Source organism: Kogia breviceps, chromosome 14, assembly GCF_026419965.1.
Source record: "Kogia breviceps isolate mKogBre1 chromosome 14, mKogBre1 haplotype 1, whole genome shotgun sequence".
In the NCBI taxonomy this organism is placed as follows: domain Eukaryota; kingdom Metazoa; phylum Chordata; class Mammalia; order Artiodactyla; family Physeteridae; genus Kogia; species Kogia breviceps.
This window is the reverse complement of record NC_081323.1, coordinates 23,271,586-23,286,357: the sequence shown is the minus strand read 5'-3', so window position 1 is coordinate 23,286,357 and position 14,772 is coordinate 23,271,586. Positions and strand designations below refer to the sequence as shown.

General features: G+C 42.3%; 1 pseudogene; it reads right to left on the bottom strand.

Moving 5' to 3' along the window:
- The window catches only part of LOC131741055 (fer-1-like protein 4), a 46,097-nt pseudogene that overhangs the window by 22,986 nt on the left and 8,339 nt on the right, over positions 1-14,772 (bottom strand).

The following is a 14,772-nucleotide window of genomic DNA, read 5'->3' as shown; positions in this document are numbered from 1 at the left end:
CTCTGGGTCTCAGTTTAAATGCTGTCTCTGCAGAGAAGTCTTGCCTGACCACCTTATGTAAGCTGGTTCTCCCCTGACCCCTTAGCTTCTATAACATCTTCTTTAGCAATACCTACAGATCATCATTATTTTTCTCATGCATTTAAGATGCCTAGTCTGTCTCCCTCACCAGAACATAAGCCCCAAAAGGGCAAGAAACATGACAGGGGTGGATCCCCAGGGTCTCATACAGAACCTGGCATAAAATAGGACTTCAAATATCATTGAGTAAGCAAACAAACAATAGCTAGAACTGATCACTCCAAAGCTGACCCTCTCCTTCCCCTATTTAAAATCATCATGCCTTGTAAATCAATGAAGTTACACCATACACAAAAATAAACTCAAAATGGCTTAAAGACTTAAATATAAGACAGGACACCATAAAACTCCTAGAAGAGAACATAGGCAAAACATTCTCTGACATGAATTGTACCAATGTTTTCTTAGGTCAGTCTCCCAAGGAAATAGAAATAAAAGCAAAAATAAACAAATGGGAACTAATCAAACTTACAAGCTTTCGTACAGCAAAGGAAACCATAAACAAAATGAAAAGACAACCAACAGACCAGGAGAAATGTGTGCAAATGATGCAACCAACAAGGGCTTACTTTCCAAAATACATAAACAGACCATACAACTCAACAACAAAAAACAACAAACAACCCAATGCGCAGAAGACCTAAATAGACATTTCTCCAAAAAAGACATACAGGTGGCCAACAGGCACATGAAAAAAATGCTCAAACATCACTATTATTAGAGAAATGCAAATCAAAATTACAATGAGGTACCACCTCACACCAGTCAGAATGGCCATCATTTTAAAAATGTACAGGGCTTCCCTGGTGGCGCAGTGGTTGAGAGTCCGCCTGCCAATACAGGGGACGCAGGTTCGTGCCCCAGTCCGGGAGGATCCCGCATGCCGCGGAGTGGCTGGGCCCGTGAGCCATGGCTGCTGGGCCTGCGCGTCCGGAGCCTGTGCTCCGCGGCGGGACAGGCCACAACAGTGAGAGGCCCGCGTACTGCAAAAAAAAAAAAAAAAGAAAAAGAAAAAAAAGAAAAATGTACAAATAACAGATGCTGGAGAGGGTGTGCAGAAAAGGGAACCTTCCTATGTTGTTGGTGGGAATGTAAATTGGTGAAGCCACTATGGAGAACAGTATGGAGGTCCTCAAAAACTAAAAATAGAGTTGCCATATGATCCAGCAATTCCACTCCTGGGCATATATCCGGACAAAACTCTAATTCAAAAGGATACATGTACCCCAATGTTCACAATAGCACTATGCACAATAGCCAAGACATGGAAGCAACCTAAATGTCCATCAACAGATGAATGGATAAAGAAGATGTGATATATATATACAATGGAATACTACTCAGCCATAAAAAAATGAAATAATGCTATTTGCAGCAACACGGATGGACCTAGAGATTATCATACTAAGTGAAGTAAGTCAGAAAGAGAAAGACAAATACCATATGATATCACCTTTGTGTGGAATCTAAAATATTGCACAAATAAACTTATTTATGAAACATAAACAGAGACTCACAGACATAGAGAACAGACTTGTGGTTGCCAAGGGTATTGGGGGGTAGGGGAGGGATGGATTGGGAATCGGGGATTAGAAGATGCAAACTATTATATATAGAATGGATACACAACAAGGTCTTACTGTACAGCATGGGGAACTATATTCAGTATCCTGTGATAAACCATAATGGAAAAGAATATAAAAAAGAATATATATATATATGCACATATCTGAATATATGTAGTATATATATATATGAACCCCTTTGCTGTACAGCAGAAATTAGCACATTGTAAATCAATTATACTTCAATAAAATAAATATTTTTAAAAATTATCCAAAAAAAAATCATCATGCCTGACTTCCATCTCCAGTAATATCATGAACTAGGAATTAAGACCTACCTCTCACTAAAACCAACTAAAATGACTTGATAAAATATTTTAAAATATTTATTAAAGGCAGTGGTGAGATAATAAGAATGCAGAATTATCATACCAAGCCCTGAATGAAGATAGGAATCCAGAGAAGTTAACAGAGCATTTCAGCAACTTTTGCCACAAGGGCATTTGCCAAACCTGGCAACCGTGAGCTTTTCATGACCTGGCAATGAGTAAAAACAATATAAAGAGCTCAGATACCATTCAGAACAGGAGTCTCATAGGAGATATCTCCCCTCCCTAAAAACTAGAACCCCAGAGAATCACACCTTCAGGATAAAGATAAACCATAATTGAACCTGCCCCACTTTCTCACATCCAGTGATCAACAAAGAGAGTTGTCTGGCTGAGTGTAGTGGAAGTTAGAAATTGTCCCTGAAAAGAAAAACCATAAGCCAATTTTTTTCACTGTGCCTGGGTGTCGCTAAACATCAAATTTCAGTTTAAGGTGATCAAGGGCAGAAGCAAAGTCATATGTTGTCTGGAAGAATGTACCTTTATTCCAGAACTCAAAGAAGTCCCACAAATAATTTTTTGAGGAAACTATAATGAATAGCTCACAGTTTAAAGCAACTAAGCACAGAAGGAAACAACCATGAGGAAGTATCAGCAGAAACAGAGAGTGAGAACAAACCCCCAAAAACCGACTACTGGAATCATCTGACATTATGAAAACAGCTCTACTTACTATTCTTAAGTGAAACAAAAGACAAACCTGATAAATACTTACTGAGAATAATAAACATTGAAAAATAACACAGCGAATTTGAAAAAAATAGAACTTACAGAAATAAAAAGTGCAGGGACTTCCGTGGTGGCACAGTGGTTAAGAATCCACCAGCCAATGCCGGGGACAGGGGTTTGAGCCCTGGTCCAGGAAGATCCCACATGCTGCAGAGCAACTAAGCCTGTGCACTGGAGCTACTGAGCCTGCGTTCTAGAGCCTGCGAGCCACAACTACTGAGCCTGTGTGCCACAACTACTGAAGCCCACGTGCCTAGAGCCGGTGCTCATCAATAAGATAAGCAACCACAATGAGAAGTCCGCGCACTGCAATGAAGTGTAGCACCCGCTCACCACAATTAGAGAAAGCCTACATGCAGCAGCGAAGACCCAACGCAGTCAAAAATAATTAATTAATTTTTAAAAAAAGAAAAACAAAACAAAGCAAAAAAATGTGCAATGATTGAAATGAAAAATTCAACAGATGAACTTATACAGCCTCTTGATTTTCTATTTAAAAGCCAAAGCAACTCAACAGGAAAAAGAAATCTTTTCAACATATGGTGCTAGACTATCTCAATGTCCATATTTTAAAAATAGGATTTTGACCCATATGTTACACCGTATGCAAAGACTAACTTGAGAACAGTCAGAGACCCAAATGTAAAATCTAAAACCATAAAACTTTTAGGAGACTATCTTTATTCTCCTAAAAGCATAGGAGAATATTTTTGTGGCTTGGAGGTAGTAAAATTTTCTTACACAGGTAACAGAAAACAATAAATGTGAAAGAAAAATTAGTTAAAGTAGACTTCATCAAAACTCTCTGGAGATATTATTTATTTTAGCCCCTACTGTTCTTTAATACAAAACTCCAGGCACATATGAAAAATTATAAGAATAGGAAAAGCAAAAATTGTGACCCATGGTCAAGACAAGAATAATCAATAGAAGTAGACCCACAGATAACCCAAATGCTGGAATTATTAGACAGTGATATTAAAATAACTGTGATAAAAATTCTAAAGGTATCTAGTGGGAAAAGTACAGAGTTTAAAATGGATAATTTCAACAAACGTAAGAAAACTGGAGCCAGATGGAAATAATTGAATTAAAAAAATGTGATTGGAGGCTGCAATATACCACTTTCAATAGTGGATAGAACACCTGTACAGAAGATCATTAAGGAACCAGAGGACTTGAACAACATTATAAACCAACTTTATAGACCTAACAGAGATATATAAACACTTCATCCAACAACAGCAGAATACACATTCTTCTCAAATGCACATAGAACATTCTCCAGGATAGACCATATAGGTCACAGAACAAGTATAATACATTTTAAAAGATTGAAATCGTACAAAGTATCTTTTTTTGACCAAAGTGGAATGAAACTACAGATCAATAATAGAAAGAAAACTAGAAAGTTCACAAATGTGTGGAAATTAAACAACACACTCTTTTTCTTTTTTTTTTTGTGGTATGCTGGCCTCTCACTGTTATGGCCTCTCCCGTTGCGGAGCACAGGCTCCAGACGCGCAGGCTTGGCAGCCATGGCTCACGGGCCCAGCTGCTCTGTGGCACGTGGGATCTTCCTGGACCGGGGCACGAACCCATGTCCCCCACATCGGCAGGCAGACTCTCAATCACTGCGCCACCAGGGAAACCCAACAACACACTCTTAAACACTGCATCAAAGAAGAAATCACAAAGGAAATTAGAAAAAACTTATAGGTGAATGAAAATGAAAATGTAACATAGCAAAACTTATGATATGCAGCAAAGATAGGGCTCAGAGGAAATTTATAGCTATAAATGCCTACATAAAAAGAAGAAAGAGGGTGTTCCCTGGTAGCACAGTGGTTAAGAATCCGCCTGCCAATGCAGGGGACATGGGTTCGATCTCTAGCCCAGGAAGATCCCACATGTCGCAGAGCAACTAAGCCCACGTGCCACAACTACTGAGCCTGTACTCTAGAGCCCGTGCTCTGCAACAAGAGAAGCCACGACAAAGAGAAGCCCACCTACTGCAACAAAGAGTAGCCCCCGCTTGCCTCAACTAGAGAAAGCCCATGTGTAGCAACGAAGACCCAACACAGCCAAAAATAAAAACAAATAAATAAATAAATTTATTTTTTTTAAAAAAGAAGAAAGATCTCAAGTCAATAACCAAACTATATACCCTGAGGAATTAGAAAAAGAAGACAAAACTAAACCCAAAGCTAGCAGAAGGAAGTAAATAAAGATTAGAGTGGAGAAAAATAAACTGGAGAATAGAAAAACAAAAAAAAATCAATGAAACCAGAAGTTGGTTCTTTGGAAAAATCAACAAAATTGATGAGCCTTTAACTAGACTGACAAAGAATAAAAGAGACAAGACAGGGCTTCCCTGGTGGCGCAGTGGTTGAGAATCTGCCTGCTAATGCAGGGGACATGGGTTCGAGCCCTGGTCTGGGAGGATCCTACATGCCGCGGAGCAACTAGGCCCGTGAGCCACAACTACTGAGCCTGTGCGTCTGGAGCCTGTGCTCCACAACAAGAGGGGCCGTGATAGTGAGAGGCCTGTGCACCGCGATGAAGAGTGACCCCTGCTTGCCACAACTAGAGAAAGCCCTCACACAGAAACAAAGATCCAACACAGCAAAAATTAATTAATTAATTAATAAACTCCTACCCCCAACATCTTCTTAAAAAAAAAAAAAGAGGGCTTCCCTGGTGGCGCAGTGGTTGAGAGTCTGCCTGCCGATGCAGGGGACACAGGTTCGTGCCCCGGTCCGGGAAGATCCCACATGCCATGGAGCGGCTAGGCCCGTGAACCATGGCCGCTGAGCCTGCGTGTCCAGAGCCTGTGCTCTGCAACGGGAGAGGCTACAACAGTGAGAGGCCCACGTACCACAAAATATAAATAAATAAATAAAGAGAGAGAGACAAGATATAAATACCTAAAATCAGAAATGAACATGAGGGGCTTCCCTGGTGGTAGCAGTGGTTAAGAATCCGCCTTCCAATGCAGGATATACGGGTTTGAGCCCTGGTCCAGGGAGATTCCACATGCCACAGAGCAAATAAGCCCGTGTGCCACAACTACTGAGCCTGTGTTCTAGAGCCCACGAGCCACAACTACTGAGCCCACATGCCACAGCTACTGAAACCCGCACACTTAGACCCCCGTGCTCAGCAACAAGAGAAGCCACCACAATGAGAAGCCTGCGCACCGCAACGAAGGGTAGCCTCTCTCACTGCAACTAAAAAGAAAGCCTGCGCACAGCAACGAAGACCCAACACAGCCAAAAATAAATTAATTAATTTTTTTAAAAAAGAAATAAACATGAGAACATTCCTAGAAACATAAAATTTACCTAAACTGACTCAAGGAGAAATAGAAATCTCAACAGACAAAACAAGTAAAGAGATTGAATTAGTAATCAAAAACCTCCCAACAAAGAAAAGCTCAGGACCAAATGGCTTCACTGGTGAATTCTACCAAACATTTAAAGAAGAATTAACACCAATACTTCTCAAGCTCTTCCCAAAAACAGAAAAAGAAGGAACACTTCCTATGTCATTCTGTGAAGCCAGTGTTACCCTGATATGAAAAACACACAAAGACACCATAAGAAAAGAAAATTACAGAATAGTATCCTTTATGAATATAGATATATCCCTTAGGAATAAGTTCTGAACAAAATATTGGCAAACTGAATCCAACAGCATATAAAAAGGATTATATACCATGACCAAGTGGGATTCATCTCAGGAATGCTAGAGAGGTTCAACCTAAGAAAATCAATCAATGTAATTTACCACAATAATAGAACAAAGGGAAAAAACACAAATGACTATCTCAACTAATGCAGAAAAGGCATCTGACAAAATTCAACATCCTTTCATGATAAAAAAAAAACATACTCACTCAGAAAACTAAGAACAGAAGTTAACGTCCTCAACCTGATAAAGGGCATTTATGAAAAACCCACAGCCAACATCATACTTAATAGTGAAAGAATGAAAGCTTTTCCTTCAAGATTAAGAACAAAACAAAATGGAAAATTACAATTTTGGAAAAACTGTATCTCTTGTATCAGCCATTGTAAGCTTGACAGCTTCCCAACACTTAAAAGATTTTTCTAATGAGATTTGTGATGATATTAACGAATGTGATTTCTTAATACTGTATAATGAACTGCATGAACATTTGGAAAGTATGCATAATTCAGGGAACCAAATTTCCAAATAACCTATGTATGATGATTCAAAGTCATTCAAGGATAATAGATCCATTCAAAGTGCAAGACAGACCAATGGATTTTTTTTTTTTTTTTTTTGAGGTACGCGGGCCTCTCACTGTTGTGGCCTCTCCCGTTGTGGAGCACAGGCTCCGGACGCGCAGGCTCAGCGTCCATGGCTCACGGGCCCCGCCGCTCCGCAGCATGTGGGATCTTCCCGGACCGGGGCACGAACCCGTGTCCCCTGCATCAGCAGGCTGACTCTCAACCACTGCGCCACCAGGGAAGCCCAGACCAATGGATTTTAATATAACAGAGTATAAAAATTCTTTGCCAGATATTTGCAAAAAATGTAAAGCAATGCCATTGTTCTCACTACATTTTTTGTTTTGGAGAATATACTTATTTTTCTAAAAATATATTTATGTTTCCCTATATAAATATACCAAAAAATGTAATAGGTTTACTATTGTTATTTTAAATGAGTTAATAATTTTTTATTTCTGTGGTTTTAAATTTTTTCAATTTTAATTTATATAATAGGAAATATCAGTAGATACATCTATATAAACAAAAGCTCATTTGGATCCCCAGTAATTACTAAGGCTGTAAAGGAGTCCTGAGACCAAAAAGTTTAAGAATCACTGCCCTAGAGAAACTCTTCCACTTACACCCAGGACATGTATAAAAATAGTCTTGGAAACATCGTTTCTAATCACTGTGCATTGGAATCAACACACATATCCATCAGTAGTGGCATGGATAAGTGAATTATAGTGTAGTCATACAGTGGAATATTATACAGCAATGAAAATGGACAAATTATAGCTACATACAATAAACATAATATTAAGTTTTAAAAAAAGCAAAATAATATAAACAGTATTATACAAAGTTTGAAAAATAGCGAAACTAACCTATATTATTTCAGGAGGCATATTCAAATCAGAAAATGTTTTTATTTTTTTTTTTTTTTTTTTTTTTTTTTTTTTTTTTTTTTTTTTTTTTTTGCGGTATGCGGGCCTCTCACTGTTGTGGCCTCTCCCGTTGCGGAGCACAGGCTCCGGACGCGCAGGCCCAGCGGCCATGGCTCACGGGCTTAGTTGCTCCGCGGCATGTGGGATCTTCCCGGACCGGGGCACGAACCCGCGTCTCCTGCATCAGCAGGCAGATTCTCAACCACTGCGCCACCAGGGAAGCCCAGAAAATGTTTTTAAATGTCAGCTGACAATAGAAGGTTTTCATTCCAAATAAATAAAGTAATTTTGGGACTTCCCTGGTGGAGAAGTGGTTAAGAATACGCCTGCCAATGCAGGGGACATGGGTTCAAGCCCTGGTCGGGGAAGATCCCACATGCTGTGTAGCAACCAAATCCATGTGCCACAACTACTGAGCCTGCCCTCTGGAGCCCATGAGCCACAGCTACTGAGCCTGCATGCCTAGAGCCCATGCTCCGCAACAAGAGAAGCCACCGCAGTAAGAAGCCTGCACACCGCAACAAAGACCCAATGCAGCCAAAAATAAATAAATAAAATTTTTTAATTAAAAAAAATAATTTTGCACTAAAATTCACTTCAATAAGGTCTCTATTCTGCATCTCCTTCCACTACTCTGCCTTCCAGCTGCACCTTTGCACGTGCTCTCCATTTTTTCATACTTGCCAAACTCCAACTTGCCCTTCGAGATCTGAGACCAATATCCAAACTCCTCACTGTTTGACCCTGAGGACATATTGGCCCCAGCGTCAAAACTTTCTGTGCCTCTGGGAATGACTGAGCTTCAGAGTGGGGCAGAACTGGCTTTGAATTCTAGCTCTGCCACTTAACCAGCTATGACATGGGGCATCAGTCACTTTCCCTCTCTAAGCCTCAGTTTCTGCACCTGTCAGATGGGGGTGACATCTTCCCAAGGCTGTTGAGTCACACTAGGTAACACATGCAGATGCTTAGCAAAGGAAGCTTTCTATAAATGTGAACTTCCTTTACCCTTCCCATGTGTTGTGTTCAGAGCTTCAAACCAGGAAAGTTGTGCCAAGGAAATGTACTCTCAAACCTTCTTCCAAAGAGATCTTGCATGTTCCCTGTATCCCTGCTGGGCCCTAGAATGTACATTATCACCCTTAGCTGCTCCAAATGGAGCTTAGTCCTATGCTCAGATCAACAGGTCCCATGGCCTGGTATCAATCCACAGGACAAATGTTAGGTCACCCCTGCCCAAAGACCTCCGGTAGGCTTAGGAGAAAGGGTATTCAGGGTGGGGAAATGGGTGGGCGAGGCATTAACTCCTGGGTCAGGAAGCGCAGTTTCACCAGGAGCTTCTTGGCCAGTGCCACCTTCTCTTGCACGTTGCCCTGTCTCAGGCCCCGAAGGAGCTGCAGTCCTTGCTTTGCCAACAGGTTCCGAAAGGGCAGGAAGAGAACATGAGTGGAGGGTCCCTGCTGGGTGCCCCTGATCCCCCTTCCCCAGACTGTACCAGGCTATACACCAGCTGTTTCCCTCGGCATCTGCATCGATCCAGCGCATTGGGCCGAGTCATTGTCCTGTGCTCAACACCGTGGCAAAACTGTCTGCAAGAGCAGGAGCGGACGTGGCAGGTGGGAGTGAAAGGAGGGAACACTGACCCTTTGGGGCCACCTCCCTCAGAGCAGACCTCCCATGCCCAGCCTCTGTCACAGGTCCTCTCAGTCTTGTTCTCAAGGAGGCATCCTTCCTCAGCCAAGGATGGATTCTATATTTCAACCACTACCCAACTCATCAAGGCCAGCCTCACTTTGGAGACCCAGAATGTACTAGCATTTAACTATTTACTGCCCTGGCTACTCAAAGTGTGGCCCAGGCCCAACAGCATTGGTATTACCTACTTAGAGATGCAGAATCTCAGCCCCACCCCAGACCTGCTGCATCAGAAATCTGCATTTTTATACCCTGGAGGATTCAAATGCATGTTAAAGGCTCACGTGGGCTGTACTTGACAGTTCCAACATTGACCAAAGATAGTTCAAACATTACATGCTCAAACCAAGTGCATGAGTTCCAATGACTGCCCCAGGCCCCCACCCTGAAAGCGAACCCTGCTTCACTTCAAAACTTCCAAGTCATCCTTCACCGCTCTTTCTTTCACTCACATTCCACATCGATCCCATCAGCATATCATTTAGGCTCTACTTTCAAAATATATTCGAAATCTGACCACTTTCCCCCTTTTCCAGGACCACCCTAGTCCAAGCCACCATCACTTCTCACCAGGATTATTGCAACACCCTCCTAGTTGTTCTCACCACGTCCACTCTTACCCTCCCTCCTACAGAATATTCTCAATATAGCATCCAGAATGAGTTTTTCGATGCTTTCCAGACCATTTCACTCCTCTCCAGAAGTTTCTCATCTCAGAGTTAAAAATAAAATTCCTTTTTAAAAAAAATTTATTTATTTTATTTTTGGCTGCGTTGGGTCTTCATTGCTGCACGCAGGCTTTCTTTAGTTGCGGGGAGCGGGGGCTACTCTTCATTGCGTTGCGCGGGCTTCTCATTGCAGTGCCTTCCCTTGTTGCAGAGTACGGGCTCTAGGCGCACAGGCTTCAGTAGCAGTGGCACGCGGGCTCAGTAGTTGTGGTGCACGGGCTTAGTTGCTCCGCGGCATGTGGGATCTTCCCAGACCAGGGCTTGAACACGTGTCCCCTGCAGTGGCAAGCGGATTCTTAACCACTGTGCCACCAGGGAACCCCCAACCCCCCAAATAAAATTCTTTAAATGGCCTAGAAGGCCCTACATGCTCTATTTCTCTTTGTCTCCCTGTCTTCACCAAATATTACTCTCCCCTCACACACAGTCCTACAGTCACACTGGCCTTTTTGCTGCTCCCTGAATACGCCAAGCCCATTACTCTCAGCGCCTTTGTATTAGCTGCTCCCTCTGCTGGAATGTCAGGCCCCTAGGTCTTTCCATGGCTCACTCTCCCCTTCTTCATTCAGGTCTTTGCTCAAATGTTATCTCTTCACAGACCTTCCCAGGTCATCCCCTCTAAACAGTCCCTGCTACTTTCTCCACCCTCATACTCTGCTTTATCCATCTCTCCAAATAGAATGTAAGGCATGGGGCTTCCCTGGTGGTGCAGTGGTTAAGAATCTGCCTGTCAATGCAGGGGACACGGGTTCGAGTCCTAGTCTGGGAAGATCCCACATGCCGCAGAGCAACTAAGTCCATGTGCTACAACTATTGAGCATGCACTCTAGAGCCTGTGAGCCACAACTACTGAGCCCACGAGCCTAGAGCCTGTGCTCCACAATAAGCCCGCACACCACAACAAAGAGTAGCCCCCTCTCGCCGCAACTAGAGAAAGCCTGAGCACAGCAACGAAGACTCAATGCAGCCATAAATAAAATAAATAAATTTATTTTTTTAAATACGTTAAAATAAAGAAAGTAAGGCATGGTGGGGACTTCATTTTGATTACCACTGTAACCTCAGGGCCTGGCACCTAATAGATGCTCAAAAAATATTTGTCAGGTAAAGTAAAATGATTTTTGAAACATGATATTTTGGTCCCTTTTTGCCCCCTAATGTTGTCTTAACTTTCTATTATGGAAATTTTCAAAAATATATAAAATAAGTGACTCCAAGGATTTTTCACCTAATACTGCTCCCAGAGCTTATCTTTTTAACTTAATAATGCTCTTTGCTCCAAGACTTCTATTGGCAGAAATAATCTGACATAAAATAACACAAAATGAAACTGACAAGAGTCAAAACTGCACCTATTTAAATGTCAATTATACCTCAATTTAAAAAAAACAAAACTGCACTTATTGGGACTTCCCTGGTAGTCCAGTGGTTAAGACTCTGTGCTCCCAATACAGAGGGCCCGGGTTCAATCCCTGGTCAGGGAACTAGATCCCACATGCCACAACAGAAAAAAAAAAAAAATCCTGCATGCCGCAACGAAGATCTCACATGGGGCAACGAAGATCCTGAATGCCACAACTAAAACCCAGCTCAGCCAGATATATAAATAAATAAATAATAAATAAAAACTGCACTTATTAACATTTGCTATTGATTAAAAATTGACAGAAGAAAAAAAATCTTCTTGACAAGATTTAGATCACAAAATTGGATTCAGGGAAATTAGATCTGGTAGAAATAATAGCACCCCCCCCCACACACACACAGAGATCACACTGGATAAAGCTATAAGAATTGAAATACAGGGACTTCCCTGGCGGTCCAGTGGTTAAGACTCTGCACTTCCACTGCAGGAGGCACGGGTTCAATCCCTGGTTGGGAAACTAAGATCCCGCATGCCATGCAGCCAAAAGAGAAAAAAAATTTTTTTAATAATAATGCTGTTTTTTTTAAAAAATGAAATATGATTTGGACAAATCTTTCATTGAAAGTTCCCTGCCAAAGAATAATTTTAGTAATAAAATAATTTCAGTAAAATGATAATGGAAAGAGTTTAATTGCACCTTATAGAAAATCAAGCAAGGAATTAAATTGGATTAAAGTTGGTTGCTCTTTTGGAGACATAGAGAATGTAGACAGAGAAGAGAGCCCTAATGAGCCCTAAGACATACCCATATGAACATTTGGAACATTCGGAGGTAAAGAAGAAGCAAAAGAGATGAGAAGGAATGGCCAGGGAAGCCGAAGGAAAACCAAGGGTATGGAAATCAACACCAGAGTCTTTCAAGAAGGAGGGTGGGGTCAACTGTGTCTACCGATACTGATACTGAAAGGTTGAGTAAGATGAGGACAGAAAATTGACCAACAACCCAGTCCTTGGCTGAGTCCTTGACCCTCCCTCTAAATGCTGGAGCTTGCCAGGCCCTTAGATTTGTTTGTTTGGGGGTTTTTTGGCCTCACCGCGCAGCATATGGACCAGGGATCGAATCCAGGCCCCCTGCCTTGGAAGTGCAGAATCTTAACCATTGGACCACCAAGGAAGGAAGTCCAGATTTTTCCTTTTTTTTTTTGTTCCCTAGGTGATCTTATCCAATCCCATCTACATATTAACACCCCCCAATTTTACATTTCTAGCCCTGAACTCTCCCCAGAGCTCAACTCCTATAGCTAACAGCCTGGCAGACATATCCATTTAGAAGTCTAACAGGCATCTATCTCAAAGTTAACATGTCCAGGGACTTCCCTGGTGGTGCAGTGGTTAAGAATCCGCCTGCCAGTGCAGGGGACACGGGTTCGAGCCCTGGTCTGGGCAGATCCCACATGCCGCAGAGGAACTAAGCCCATGCACCACAACTACTGAGCCTACACTCTAGAGCCCGTGAGCCACAAGTACTGAGCCTGAGTGCCACAACTACTGAAGCCTGCGTGCCTAGAGCCCGTGCTCTGCAGCAAGAGAAGCCACCCAATGAGAAGCCCGGGAACCACAACAAAGAGTAGCCCCCGCTTGCTGCAACTAGAGAAAAGCCCGCATGCAGCAACAAAGACCCAAGGAAGCCAAAAATAAAAATAAATTAATTAATTTTAAAAAAAAAAGTCAACATGTCCAAAAAGGGGCTTCTGATATCCCCTCCACTCCCATCAGAACTTCTCCTTCTCTTGTCTTCCATAGCTCAGTAAATAGCACCATCTACATAGCTGTGCAAGTCAAAATCTTGGGAGTCATTCATGACTCTCCTCTGCACATTTTCCTCCTCCCCTAAGCCTATTCATTAGCCAGTCCTGAGGCGTCACTTCCAAAGTCTCAACTGCTCTTGAATCCATTCCCGTCACCCTGTATCCACTGCAACCACCCTAGATTCATTTCATCATTATCGGTCACCTGAATTATTACAATGCCCTCTTTAGTAATCTCTGTTTCCTATCATATCATCCCTCCTACACAGATCCTTTTTAAGGATAAATTAGAGCATATCCCTTCTCTTTTCAAAACCTTCAGTGGCTCCTCATTTCACTCAAAGAAGAAGCCAAGGCCACTACAATGGCCTATGTGACTCCCACATGCCTCTCCCCACTATCATCCTCCTTTATCCCCACACCCTCCAGCCTCAGCTACTCTGTTCACTCTGCTGCACTCACACTGGTCCCTTGCTCTTCCTCAAACACACCAGGCATGCTTCACCTCAGGGCCTTTGCACATGCTATCCTTGCTGCCTGGAACACCCTTACAGACATGGCTTGCTCCTTCATCTTCTTAATGTCAGCATCACCATGGCTTCCCCTTGCCACCTTTTCTAAAATTGCAATGCCTCTCTGAAATACTTCCTTGCTTTATTTTCTCCCTAACACTACCCTTATCGTACTTCTTATATTTCTGCCTTGTTGTTTACATGTTTATTATCTGTGTCTCCATTCAGCCTCCACCCCCACAAGAATGTAAGTTCCAGAAATCTTTGTGGACAAGAATGCTTATTCACTGTTATTCTTGTGCCTAAAACAGTGTCTGGCATAGTCAGTCTCATAAATATTAGTGAATAAATGGATAAACAACCCTTTTGAGAAGAGGATCAGAAAAACACTGAAGTACCTGGAGCAGGTTATGGAATCCAGGGCAGTGAAGGTCAAAGATGGAAGTGACTAGAACAAATATATGTGGTTACAGTAATGACCTGGTAACTAGGGACCAGATGATGCTGCAGGAGAGAAAGTGGACAATTGCAGAGCTAATTCTTCCAGTAGGTGAGAGGAGATGAAATCAGGATCACAGCTGTGGTTTGGGAAGCAGGTCACCTCCTCTGCTGTAGCAGGAAGAGAAGGAGAGCAGATGGTTGCAGAAGCTGGCAAGGCAGTAGACTGGATGGAGGAAGGTGAGGCTTCTATTTTCTCCATGAAGTAGGAAA